The sequence below is a fragment of the Eubalaena glacialis genome, chromosome 9 (genome assembly GCF_028564815.1).
Source record: "Eubalaena glacialis isolate mEubGla1 chromosome 9, mEubGla1.1.hap2.+ XY, whole genome shotgun sequence".
Lineage (NCBI taxonomy): Eukaryota > Metazoa > Chordata > Mammalia > Artiodactyla > Balaenidae > Eubalaena > Eubalaena glacialis.
In genome coordinates this window covers 29,244,937-29,258,481 of record NC_083724.1, presented here as the reverse complement: position 1 = coordinate 29,258,481, position 13,545 = coordinate 29,244,937, and the positions used below count along the sequence as shown (strand labels likewise).

Here is a 13,545-nt window from a genome sequence, read left to right as displayed (position 1 = left end):
TTTTCTCCATACTCTACGGTGCACAACTCAGATCTTGAACCGATATCAAATTTCTTTCTTGGAAAATATTGAGCCTAATTGCGAATTCAGCAAATGGAGAGGAATGACTTTCATATGGACAGATAAAAGTCAAAATCTTCTGTGTGTAATTTGGTTGTTTGTATTTCTAAAATCTAAAGAACCCAAAGCTAATTGCAATATACGCTTACACAGAAGTCTTACCTCGAAATCTCACCAAAATGTTTAGTTTTGCAGTTTGCTACTCAATTACAATCTTACATACAACTGAAACACCAATGGCATGCTCCAATGGTATCAGAGAGAAATGGTCTAAAAGGCCTTGCTGTTCATGTGCTTATAGACAAGCAGCATCAGCAGCATCTGGAGACATGTTAATAAATTCAGATCTTAGAACTCACTTCAGAACCACTGAATGAGAATCTTTTCAAAAATTTCCCATGTGACGCATCTGTATACTAAAATTTGGAAACACTCCCCTAGATGGGTGGTTCTCTTCCTCAGTTGCACAATAGAAACATCTAGAGAGCATTATTTTAAAAGATGCCTTATTCCCACGCCTTAGAAAACTTGCATAATTTTGGGAGGGCAATAACCATGCAAATAAAAAAGGGGGGATGTAAATCAGAAAATGTAGATTTGAATAGTGGTTTGTCCACTTACTGTGTTTTAAAATACTTTTACCTCTATGAACTTTATTTTCCTCAAAGAATTATACTGATGATAAAATAAGTAATACGTGTGAGCATATTCATAAATTGTAAAACCCTAAACCAATGTTATTGTTAATGACTGGCATGGTATAAAATCAAGTAAATCGATATTTTTAAGAGATTAAGCATGCTATCTCCAAAATAATGATATTCAAAGTAAGTCTGTGGGTCAACTGAATCAGAAATAACAAATGTTTATTAAAATGCAAATAGTTCTTCCCTCAGAACTTGTGCATCACAATCTCAGGATACAGAATATAGCAGTCTGTATTTTTAATAAACTACCAATGTAATTATTGCATGTCTTCTATCCCTAACTTATGAGCTAGAAGAGGAATTTGAAAAGCTAAACTCACAGTTGTAAACCCGCTCCAGCTAGTACTGACACACTTGTTGCCCTACCTCCAATTATCTCTTACTTTGTATGATAATACTACATAGACTCCTTAAACCCACATCTCTTCTGGATTACTCCAGGTATGAAAAAGTAAAATGGAAAGGACCAATTGGACAGAGATTAAGTTCATTCTACAGGGACTTTCTGAGTACCCAAGAGCCGAAAAACTCCTTTTTGTGATGTGCTTGGTGATGTACCTGGTAATCCTCCTGGGGAACAGCACCTTGATCATCCTCACTCTCCTGGATTCCTGCCTTCACACCCCTATGTACTTTTTCCTTGGTAATCTTTCCTTCCTTGACATTTGGAACACATCCTCCTTTATCCCCTCATCACTGATACATTTTCTATCAGAGAAAAAAAACCATCTCCTTCACTAGATGTGTTGTTCAGATGTCTGTCTCTTACACTACGGGGTCTACAGAGTGTGTGCTCCTAGCAGTGATGGCATATAACTATTATGTAGGCATCTGCATCCCTTTGAGATACACCATCATCATGAGCAAGGCACTTTGTATTCAGATGGCAGCTCTCTTCTGGGGATTGGGCTTTCTCAACTCATTGACAGAAACAATTCTAGCAATACGGTCACCCTTCTGTGGAAAAAATGTCATCAATCATTTTGTTTGTGAAATATTGGCTTTTGTCAAGCTGGCTTGCACAGATATTTCCTTGAATGTGATTACTAAAATGTTCAGCGATGTAGTATTTTTGTTTGCTCCATTACTGTTGGTATCTCCTACATTTTCATCCTTTCTACTGTACTAAGAATCAATTCAGCTGGGGGAAGAAAAAAGGCTTTTTCCACCTGCTCAGCCCACATAACAGTGGTGACTGTGTTTTATGGGTCAATCCTCTTAATGTATATGAAGCCAAATTCCAAAGACTCTGCTTTTGACAAACTGATTGCCCTGTTCTATGGAATAGTCACACTCATGCTCAATCCTACCATGCTCAATGACTGAGGAATACAGAGGTCCATTGAGCTATGAGAAAATTGGCAGCTAGACTGGTTCTGGCAGAAAGGATGAGGAACTTACATCTTTGAGTTTATGCACAAAATAAGCTCTTATATTGGAGGCAAAGTTTTTAATATAAAAAGAACAAAGGAAATAAAGGTTATATGGAAAATCACAGAATTTAATAGTTGGTACCACAATGTTCATTGCAGCACTATTTACAACAGCCAGGACATGGAAGCAACCTAAGTGTCCATCGACAGATGAATGGATAAAGAAGATGTGGCACATATATACAATGGAATATTACTCAGCCATAAAAAGAAACAGAATTGAGTTATTTGTAGTAAGGTGGATGGACCTAGAGTCTATCATACAGAGTGAAGTCAGAAAAAGAAAAACAAATACCATATGCTAACACATATATATGGAATCTAAAAAAAGGTTCTGAAGAACCCAGGGGCAGGACAGGAATAAAGACGCAGATGTAGAGAATGGACTTGAGGACACGGGGAGGGGGAAGGGGAAGCTGGGACGAAGTGAGAGAGTGGCATGGATATACATACACTACCAAATGTAAAATAGATAGCTAGTGGGAAGCAGCCGCATAGCACAGGGAGATCAGCTCGGTGCTTTGTGACCACCTAGAGGGGTGGGATAGGGAAGGTGGGAGGGAGACACAAGAGGGAGGGGATATGGGGATATATGTATACGTATAGCTGACTCACTTTGTTATACAGCAGAAACTAACACCATTGTAAAGCAATTATACTCCAATAAAGATGTTTTTAAAAAAAGAGTTGGAAAGAAATTTCAAGGTAATAATCTAACTTTATCTTTTATGAAAATAACTTATAAAAATGTAGGGACAACTAGTCTAAGAAGTGACCGTAAACTTTTAGAAAGAAGAAAAAACCTGAAATTAAGCTTTTCCAAAAAAATCCAGTGCTCATGTCTACTTAACAAGTAAAACGTATATTTTTCACTCCCCTTTTTGAGAGAACTATTTGAGTTCACGTTTTGTCTATTTATTATTGGTTTTTGTCTTACCCAACGACTTGATCTGGCCCCAATCTAATTTTTCTGGTACATATTTTTCCTGCTTCTTTCCCTCCCCATGTATCTCCCACCCCCTTTGCACACACTCCGCTGCATTCACTATGTAGTTATCCAAATATATCATGTTCTTTCACACTTAAGGACAATAGTATATGTCACTTCATCCCCATTATCATATTTCTCCTATGGTGGCATCTTAGCCACCTAATTAAAGACAATTAATTGTGTTATATTTTTATAATTTATAAAAGTGTTATATTTTCTTAAATATCTATTTCAGAATTCGGACCTAGAGCATATTATGCTCAGTGAAATGAGTCAGGCAGAGAAAGAAAAATACTCTATATTACCACTTTTATGTGGTGTCTCAAAAATAAAACGAATGTATGTACAAAACCAGAAACAGACTCACAGATATAGAGAACAAACTAGTGGTCACGAGTGAGGAGAGAGAAGTGGGGAGGAGCAAGATAGGGGTATGGGATTAAGAGACACAAACTACTATGTATAAAATAAGTAACAGGATATGTTATGCAGAAGAGGGAAATATATCCATTATTATGTATAACTTTAAATGGAGTGTCATCTAAAAAATATTGAATCACTATGTTGTACACCTGAAACTAATAAATATTGTAAACCAACTATACTTCAATAAAAAAGAAGGAAAAATAAAAACTAAGGAGATAAGGATGTACTTGCATCCTTCACCCATGTGTTATAAGGATTTGCATGTACATGTATTCTGAGAGGTGGGAGTACTTAAGGACAGTGGTTCTACAACTAATCTCTTCTTATGACCTATAACTCCCCTCTAAAATGTATTTTTATTTATTTTTTAAATTTAATTTTTTTCAGATATACATATACATGTATTTATTCTTTTTCAAATTCTTTTCCCAATTAGGTTGTTACAGAATACTGAACAGAGTTCCCTGTGCTATACAGTAGGTCCTTGTTGGTTACTGATTTTAAATATAGCAGTGTATACATGTCAGTCCCAAACTCCCTAACTATCCCTCCCCTGTACCCTTCCCCCCTGGTAACCATAAGTTCGTTTTCTAAGTCTGTGAGTCCTTTTCTGTTTTGCAAATAAGTTCATTTGTATCCTTTTTTTAGATTCTGCATATAAGTGATATCATATGATATTTCTCTTTCTCTGACTTACTTCACTCACTATGACAATCTCTAGGTCCATCCATGTTGCTGCAAATGTCATTATTTCATTCTTTTTAACGGCTGAGTAATATTCCATTGTATATATGTACCACATTTCTTTATCCATTCTTCTGTTGATGGACATTCAGCTTGCTTCCATGTCTTGGCTATTGTAAACAGCGCTGCAATGAACACTGGGGTCCATGACATGTTTTTCCAGACCATGTTTTTCTCCAAGTATATGCCCATGAGTGGGACTGCAGGATCATATGGTAGCTCTATTTTTAGTTTCTTAAGGAATCTCCATACTGTTCTCCATGGTGGCTGCACCGATTTACAACCCCAGCAACAATGTAGAAGGGTTCCCTTCTCTCCACACCTTCTCCAGCATTTACTGATTGTGGATTTTTTTGATAACAGCTATTCTGACTGGTGTGAGGTGATATCTCATTGCAGTTTTGATTTGCATTCCTCTAATAATGAGCGATGTTGAACACCTTTTCATGTGTATCTTGGTCATCTGTATATCTTCTTTAGAGAAATGTCTATTTAGGTCTTCTGCTCATTTTTTCATTGGGTTGTTTGTTTTGATGATATTAAGCCACATGAGCTGTTTGTAAATTTTGGAGACTAATCCTTTGTTGGTCACATTATAGAAATGTTACCACATACATTTTGTTTGTGGTTTCATATATTAAAATTTATTGACTATAAGGACAAATATTGAAATTAAAATTCCACTTGTGATCAAATAAAGCATTATCACATTGTAAGAAGAAAAGGGTGTTAGTGTGGGGACAGTGGAGTGATAGAAGGCAATGTGAATCAAAAGAAATGGGAGACCAGTTACATACAGGGGATAAAACAAGTGACAAGTAAACATATGAAGTATAGTGAGAGCCAGGTTTTCACTGTCAGAGGAGTTACACACATGGAAAGGGGGAAAACTAGAATAAACCCTGTGGTATTGGATAAGAATTGGAGATACTGTGAACTCACGGCTTTCAATACATAGAGATATATAGAGTAATATACATATAGAAAGATACACAGATGATGGATAGATATAGGTATACATATAGAAATTAATATGGATTTAAATGTTTGTAAATGTATGTCTATAAACATGTATACATGTACATATAAAAGCCCATTTATTCCCCAGATATGTCCAGTGAGAGGGCTTGGGAAGAGTGATATGCTAATAGTAATTGTACATCTAACGCCAGATCTTGATTTTTAAATGCGGCTTTCCACTAAAAAGAAACCAGGGCTGATTCTTAGACTGTTGCAGGGAAAAATCTTAACTTTGAAAAATATGTATATTGGGTATAGAATTCTATAGTGACACTTTTTTCTTTCAGTACTTTAATGATGTTGCTTCCTTATGCCTGGCTTGCACTGTTCAAGGAGAAGTCTTGTCATTCTTAGAGGGGAACGAAGTTCTCTCAATGTATATAATACATCTCATTTTCAGATTTTAAGCAGCTTATGATGAACCTTGGTGTGGTTTTCTTCCTGTTTCTCATTCTTCTGGCTATTGAGATTCTTGTGTCTGTATATTTATTGTTTACATCAAATTTAGAAAACTTCCATCCATTATTTCTTTAAATATTATTTTGCCAACGCTTTTTCTTTTTTAGACTCCAATTACAAGTATATCAGACCACTTAAAGTCTCACCTAGTTAATGGTCTGTTCATTTTTTTTCAGTCATTTTTCTCTTTGTTTCATTTTAAACAGTTACTATTGCTCTGATTCCAAGTTCACTGATCTTTCCTTCTGCAGTGTCCAATTATTTTAATTCCATCCAAAGTATACTGGGTATATTCATATCAGATACATTCATTTCTAGATCTCAGATTTTGTCTTTTTAATATATCTGCTATGTCTCTAAATGTAATCTTCTATATCTCAAATGACATGCTTGAGTTTTTCTACCTTCTTGACTATATGAAATATAGTCAGAATAACTTTTTTTTTTTTTTCAGAATAACTTTTTAATGCTGTGTCCAGTAATTCCATCAGGGTCATATTTTTGTCTTTTTAAAAAATCTACTTTTTTAAAATTCAGCTTTATTAAAGTATGATTAACTAAAAAGTGTATCTATTTAGGTTGTACAAAGTGACTAATTTTAGGTGTACAACCTGTTGATTTTATTCTCAGCCTTGTGTGAGCTCTGAAAATCATTCCCTCCAACACTCTTGCACGATTCTTTACCAGGTCCCAGTTAGTTTCCTCATATACCTGTGCTGATCAGTCTTCAGTTGAAGGCTCAAGGGCTGTGCTGTCCCTTTAGATCTCCAGAGCTCTGTTTCTGTGTAGCTTCCTCCTCTCTGGATTTTGACTTGAAAACTAGCTGCCTTGTTCCTCCTGACCTCTAACTCCATCCCCTAAACCCTTTCCAGATGGGTTCCCTCTCCCTATCTTATTACCTGGGAACTCACTCAAGAAAGTAAGCTGGGAAAATTATAGGGCTCACTTCACTTGTTTCTCGTCTCTCAGGGATCATTGTCCCATGTTGCTTGATGTTCAATATCTTAAAATTGGTTTTTCACATTTTTTTCTGTTTTGTTTTTATTGCTTCAGGTAGAAGGGCAAATATGGTCCCTGTTACTCCTTCTTGGTCAGAAACAGAAATCTAAATCCTCCCCACCTATCTGTTTCCCACCCGCCCAAAAAGTATATTTTTAGTATATCCCAGTGTGGTGGCAATGGAGTAAAGCCGAGAGAGACAGAGGTAGATAAAGAGAGAGAGACAGAGAGCAAGAGAGAGAGAGAGAGATCTTGGGGTATTTTATGCTTATGTCCGTAAGTACTGCCAGAGTGATAGGCCTAGACTTGTAATACAGTAATAGATGTTGCTCAATATACTTGAAATCACAGGTAAATTCATACTAACTGAAGCTAGACTCTAGCCAGAATAAAGATCAAAAACTGATTGTATCACAGAAACCTGATTGTATCGAAGTGATAAGCCCAATATCCTAGCTGACTGACAGGTGGTTTTTCGGAATTAGCAAAAGAGAACTTTAAAATAATTATTATAAGTATATTAAATAAATTATCCCTATTTCTTAGAAGAGAAAACTAGACTAGGTTATTTTAAAAATTGCCTAAGATCAGCTTGTATAGAAAAATCAAATTGGAATTCTTTACTCCAGGTCCCAAGTGTACTGTTCTTTCCCTTATACCACAACTCTGACCAATTATAGGAAACCATAGCCAACCATTTTATAGATATTTGTCCTAAACTTCTCCATAGACAGCAACATCCACACCTAGGGCTCAATTTCCATCTCTGTGCAAAGGACTTTTCAATATACAGCTTTAGCCTTGATTTCTCTCCTAGACTTCACTAATCTGTCTTCACCTGGAAGTCTAACCATTAACACATAGTCAACCAGTCAACCAACTTACATCCTTATCTTTGTGAAGTATCATCCTTAAGCTTCTCCTCTCATCCAATCAATGGCTCCATCAGAGTTCTTTACTTAGACCAATAGAATCATCTTTGATGACTATCCATATCTGAGAGATCCTTAAGTCCAATATAACCTTGTTATTCCCATATTCATCCTATCTTCTTCATCTTCATTGCCTCTATGTACACTGTTTCAATGGTCCTCTAACTCATTTCTCCCATTCTTAATCAATCCTCCACACTGTCACAAAACCAGTCTTTCTAACATAAGAGCTTAACCTGACTACACCACAAGAGTATGAGAGATATTCACTGACCTCCTTTTTCTACAGAATAAAGTCCAATATTGTAAGATTCGTGACAATCAGGCTTCATCAAACCATCTCACCTTCATCTCTTAAATGAATGCTAATCAACAGTCCTGAGAGGATCTCTCTCTTCCCTTGCCTTTGATAATAAAAATTAGCAACAATTGGTTGCTGGTTTTTTTTTGTTTGTTTGTTTTTAAATGAAGTCAATTTTTAAATTTTATTTATTTATTTATTTATGGCTGTGTTGGGTCTTCGTTTCTGTGCGAGGGCTTTGTCTAGTTGTGGCAAGCGGGGGCCACTCTTCATCGCGGTGCACGGGCCTTTCACTATCGCGGCCTCTCTTGTTGCGGAGCACAGGCTCCAGACGCACAGGCTCAGTAATTGTGGCTCACGGGCCCAGTTGCTCCACGGCATGTGGGATCTTCCCAGACCAGGGCTCGAACCCGTGTCGCCTGCATTGGCAGGCAGATTCTCAACCACTGCGCCACCAGGGAAGCCCCCAGTTGCTGGTTTTGAATTTATTTTCTCATTTGATTGTCACAACAACTTCATAATGTAGACATTGCTGTATCCGTCTTCCAAAGCACACAGAGGTCAAGTTCAGTTTTCCAAGGTCACACAGCTCAGAGTGAAAGAACAGGAATTCAATCCTGAGTTCCCTGGTTTTACTGCCCATGATTTTCCATAATACCACATTACCACTCCTGTTGCAGCAATAACTAAACTGACAAGTACTGACATAGTAAATAAGACATGAAAATATTTTTCCACAAATTTTTATTTCTTCAACACGAGTATGTAGAATATTAGGTAGAATAATATGCTTTATGATTTTAATTGAGGATCAGGTTGTGATATATTTTATTTTATTTTATTGTGCTAATGAGGGTTCAGTGGAAAAGATAATGAACAGGATTTTTTAATTAATACCCATTCCCATCTGAACATTGCTTCTCACTTTGTTCACAAACCTTTTTATTTATCATAATATGTTCCAATTGCTTCTTTAATACAGAGGCATTCTATGTGTTGACTTTAAAAGGAATTGATTATTTCCTATATGGAATAAACCATTAACCTTGACTTCCAATCTCTCCTTTTTATTGCATTTAATAAGAAATAAGTAATGTTAACTCCATCTTACTATTAAATGTATTAAAATAACCAATTATGAAATACTAGTCATAGGCAATAAAAGAATGAGAAAACCACAGTTACCTGGTATGTGTACTACTGAAGTTTACTCAAATCAGGCCGACAAAACCACAATATTAATGCCTATAATCCTATCAAAAGCCTTAAGAGGTCTTCACAAAGTGAAGGCATAATCACAGGCTTATAGATATTTGGTGAAGTCTGTTGCAGAAAAGTATCCACTTGGAGATAATAAACCCAAGGCCAGATAACAGAAAATTTTAAAAGGAATACAAACTTTACTTAGAAGGGTTCCATATAGAAATAGAACTTTTGAGTCTTGGATAATTTCTATCTCTTCATCCATAGATCAGATTCACCCTGGCCTTATGGAGACTGTGAATGAAGACAGATGAGTGAATATGACTAGCTGAAATTAATAATTGCCTTAAGTCTCATCACTGTATTAGCTATTACTTATGTATACTTGCGATACTCTCTTCCATTCTCTCACCCTTCTATTACTCCTCCAATGGCCACAGACCATTGCCTTCAAAGATTATTATTAATGATTGGTCAATCTATTGACCCCAATCTAAATACCTGTCTTGATGAGGTTGTCACTCTTTGGACAGACTAGATAAACCTTTGTTATGATTTCCTCACAGGCCCTAAAATTAATTCCATTACATCTTCTATCTCTTTCTTCTACACAAATGGGCAGCCCTCAACTTGGGTCCAAGCCATCACAACAATTTTACTGGTATTGTTAACAATTCCATGAAAAAAAGCAAATAAGTTTTGTACATTTATCCATCTGGTCCAGAGGGGGAATACAAATGCTATGAAATATTCTGAGTGTACATTTTTAATTCCTTGTATATTATGGTTTATATAATAAGATATTTCACATATTTCAACACTTACACCCATTTAGTGGGCTTTGGGTATTATAAATTCTATAATATAGATATCATGTCTTTTCTTTCTAAGTGCTAATGAGTTCATTTATACCCTTGGATTTAAGGAACCACGTGTCAGGGAATAGAAGGATTAAAAAGGGTACTAGTAGTTTCACTGAAGCACCCTGTAGCTTCTTGGAATGTACAAAAAAAATTGCAGCATCCTAAGATCGAAAACATACCACTAAACTCTCTGATATTTTTTTTTTCATGACTGGCACTCCTCCACTCCACTTCTAATCAGGATATATTTCTACAGATCTTTACATTTGTATATAGACATTCACATCATACACATATATCTGCACATACAAACATATCCACACATTTAAAACAAAGCCACACATTTACAGAATACGTAACTGTTTCCATTAAATTTAGCTATGCTGAAAAAGTGGTTATACTAGTTTGCTAAGGCTGCCATAACAAAATATCACAGACTGGGTGACTTACAAAATAGAAATTTATTTGCTCACAGTTCTGGAAGCTAGAAGTCCAGAATTAGGATGTCGGCAAGTCTGATTTCTTCTGAGGCCTCTCCTTAGCTTGTAGTCACCTTCTCATTATGTCCTTTCCTCTGTGTGTGAGCACAGCTGGTGTATGTATGTGTGTCCAAATTTTCTCTTCTCATAATGATACAACTCAGCTTATATAAGGGCCTACACTAACGGCCTCATTTTAATTTAACCACCTTTATAAAGGTCATATCACCAAACGCAGACACATTCTGAGGTACTAGGTATATAGGGGGGAGGGAGGAATGGGGGGTTATACCTTCAGCATAAGAGTTTTGAAGAGACACAGTTCAGCCTAAAACAGAGGTCAATAACAAATTAGCTAAAAATCTACTAAAGTTATTACATTTGTATATTACATGCATACAATTTTGAGTACTCAACAATATACTAAAAATGTTTAAAGTTATATTTACAATGAGGTACCACCTCACACCAATCAGAATGGTCATCATCAAAATGTCTAGAAATAATAAATGCTGGAGACGGTGTGGAGAAAAGTGAACCCTCCTACACTGTTGGTGGGAATGTAAATTGGTACAGCCATATGGAAAACACTATGGAGGTTCCTTAACAAACTAAAATGTAGTTGACATATAATCTTGCAATACCATTCCTGGGCATGTATCCAGAGGAAACTCTAATTCAAAAAGGTTCATGCGCCCCAATGTTCATAGCAGCACTATTTACAAAAGCCAAGACATGGAAGCCACCTAACGGTCCATCAACAGATGAATGGATAAAGAAGATGTGGTATATATATTTAATGGAATATTACTCAGCTACAAAAAAGAATGAAATAATGCCATTTGCAGTAACATGGATAGACCTAGAGATTATTATACTAAGTAAAGTAAGTCAGACAAAGACAAATATCATATGACATCACTTATACGTGGAATCTAAACAATGATAAAAATGAACTTATTTACAAAACAGAAATAAACTCACAGACACAGAAAACAAACTTAGGGTTACTAAAGGGGAAAGGGGGGATGAGGGGGAAATTGGGAATTTGAGAGTAATAGATACCTGCTACTATATAAAAAATAGATAAACAACAAGGATCTACTGTACAGCACAGGGAGCTATATTCAACATCTTGTAATAACCTATAATGGAAAAGAATCTGAAAAATAATATATATGCATATGTATAAATATATATGTACATATATACCTATAAAACTGCATCACTTTACTGTATACCTGAAACACTGTAAATCAACTATACTTCAATTTTAAAAAAATTTTAAAGAAATCTAAATAACATTAAAACAATAAAAGTAAAGTTATATTTACACCCTACAATCCAAAATAAAAAATAAAATTTGTCATCATGAGACCTATTTGTTTAAGATTTCTGATAAGCTTATGTAAGACACATCACTATTATCTTAGACTTTCAGTGACTGGTCAAGGAGGAGACTTAGAAAATCACACATCACATTTAAAATGAGTGCCTATCCCATTAATTTTCAGATGTATATTGATCACTAAACATCCCTTAGTGTTTACAGATATTATTTGCTACTAGAGATTAAAAGAGCACAAAGAGGGTTCCTAACCAACAATCTTTTCACAGCCACTTTTACTTCTTTGTTCCGTAAACTATAAATGATACGATTCAACACGGGGGTTAATCCAGCATATAGGAAAGCTATAATTTATCTACTTCCTGAGAATCTACACCGAGGGCTTCAGGTACATGGAGAGAGCTGTCCCATGGAACAAAACCACCACAGTCAGGTGGGCTGCACATGTTGAAAAGACTTTGCTTTGACCATCCACTGAGCTGATTCATAGGATGCTGGAGAGGATGAACGCATAAGAGATACAAATGAGGAGCATCAGCATAGGGGAAGAAGAAATACGCCAATCACCAGCATAATTAACTGCACCTTGGAAGTGTATACACGAACCACTTTCAGAACAGCCAGAATTTCACAAGTGAAATGACTGATGACACTATTACCACACAGAGGCAGCTGCAACATAGAAACCGTTTCCACCAGGGCAGTGAAGCAGCCTGTCACCCAGGAGCCAGCTGCAATCTGCACACAAACCCTCTTGTTCATGATGATGGGGTATCTCAGGGGGTTGCAGATGGCCACGTATCGGCCATATGCCATCATGGACAGGAACACTCAGCGGAGAGAAGTACACCTGAGTGGCACATCCTGAGAATGAGATGGTGTTTTTCCCTGAAACAAAGTTTGCCAGCATTGGAGTCAGGGCAGAAGAAGTGTACCAGCTGTCCCGAAAGGAGAGGTTGCTGGGGAAGAAGTACATGTGTGTGTGTAGGCGAGAAGCCGGGACACTAACGGAGATCAGAATAATATTACCCAACAAGGTGATCGAGTGCATCAGCAAGCACAGCACGAATATGGTGATTTCAACTTTGGGATAGTGAGAAAATCCCAGAAAAACAAAATTTGAAATGACTGTCAAGTTTGTCTTGACCATTTTATTCCTTCTTGTTCATCTGTAGTAGTGATTAAAAGTACACACTGTATATGTTTAAAATTTATACTCTACCAACTTTCAATGGGTTTTTGCTAGGGGTACTTTTAAAGGTTTATTATCCTGGCAATACCATATTAATTAATCTTTCATTCATTCAACATTTATTGAATATAACATAAGTCACTGATGATCTAGAGCTGAGTTACACAAGTTCTTCTTTCCGGCAACTCACAATAAAATATAAGACACAGTCAAGTAAATTAAAAGTTACAATAACATGATATAAGTATGCCCCAAGGTACTAGGCAAACACAGAGTAAAAATCCTAACCTATGTCGTGGGTGCTGTTCAGTGAGACATTAGGAGACTTAGTTTAATCAAAAAAATGAATTGGACCCAATCAAGTTAAGGACCAGAGGAGGTTTCTGGG

At 36.3% G+C, this 13,545-nt stretch overlaps 2 pseudogenes; one reads left to right on the top strand and one right to left on the bottom strand.

The window, feature by feature from the left end:
- The first annotated feature begins 1,223 nt into the window (after positions 1-1,223).
- Positions 1,224-2,176, top strand: LOC133098306 (olfactory receptor 13D1-like; annotated as a pseudogene).
- A 9,996-nt stretch (positions 2,177-12,172) lies between these two features.
- On the bottom strand, positions 12,173-13,115 carry LOC133097293 (olfactory receptor 13F1-like; annotated as a pseudogene).
- Positions 13,116-13,545: the final 430 nt, after the last annotated feature.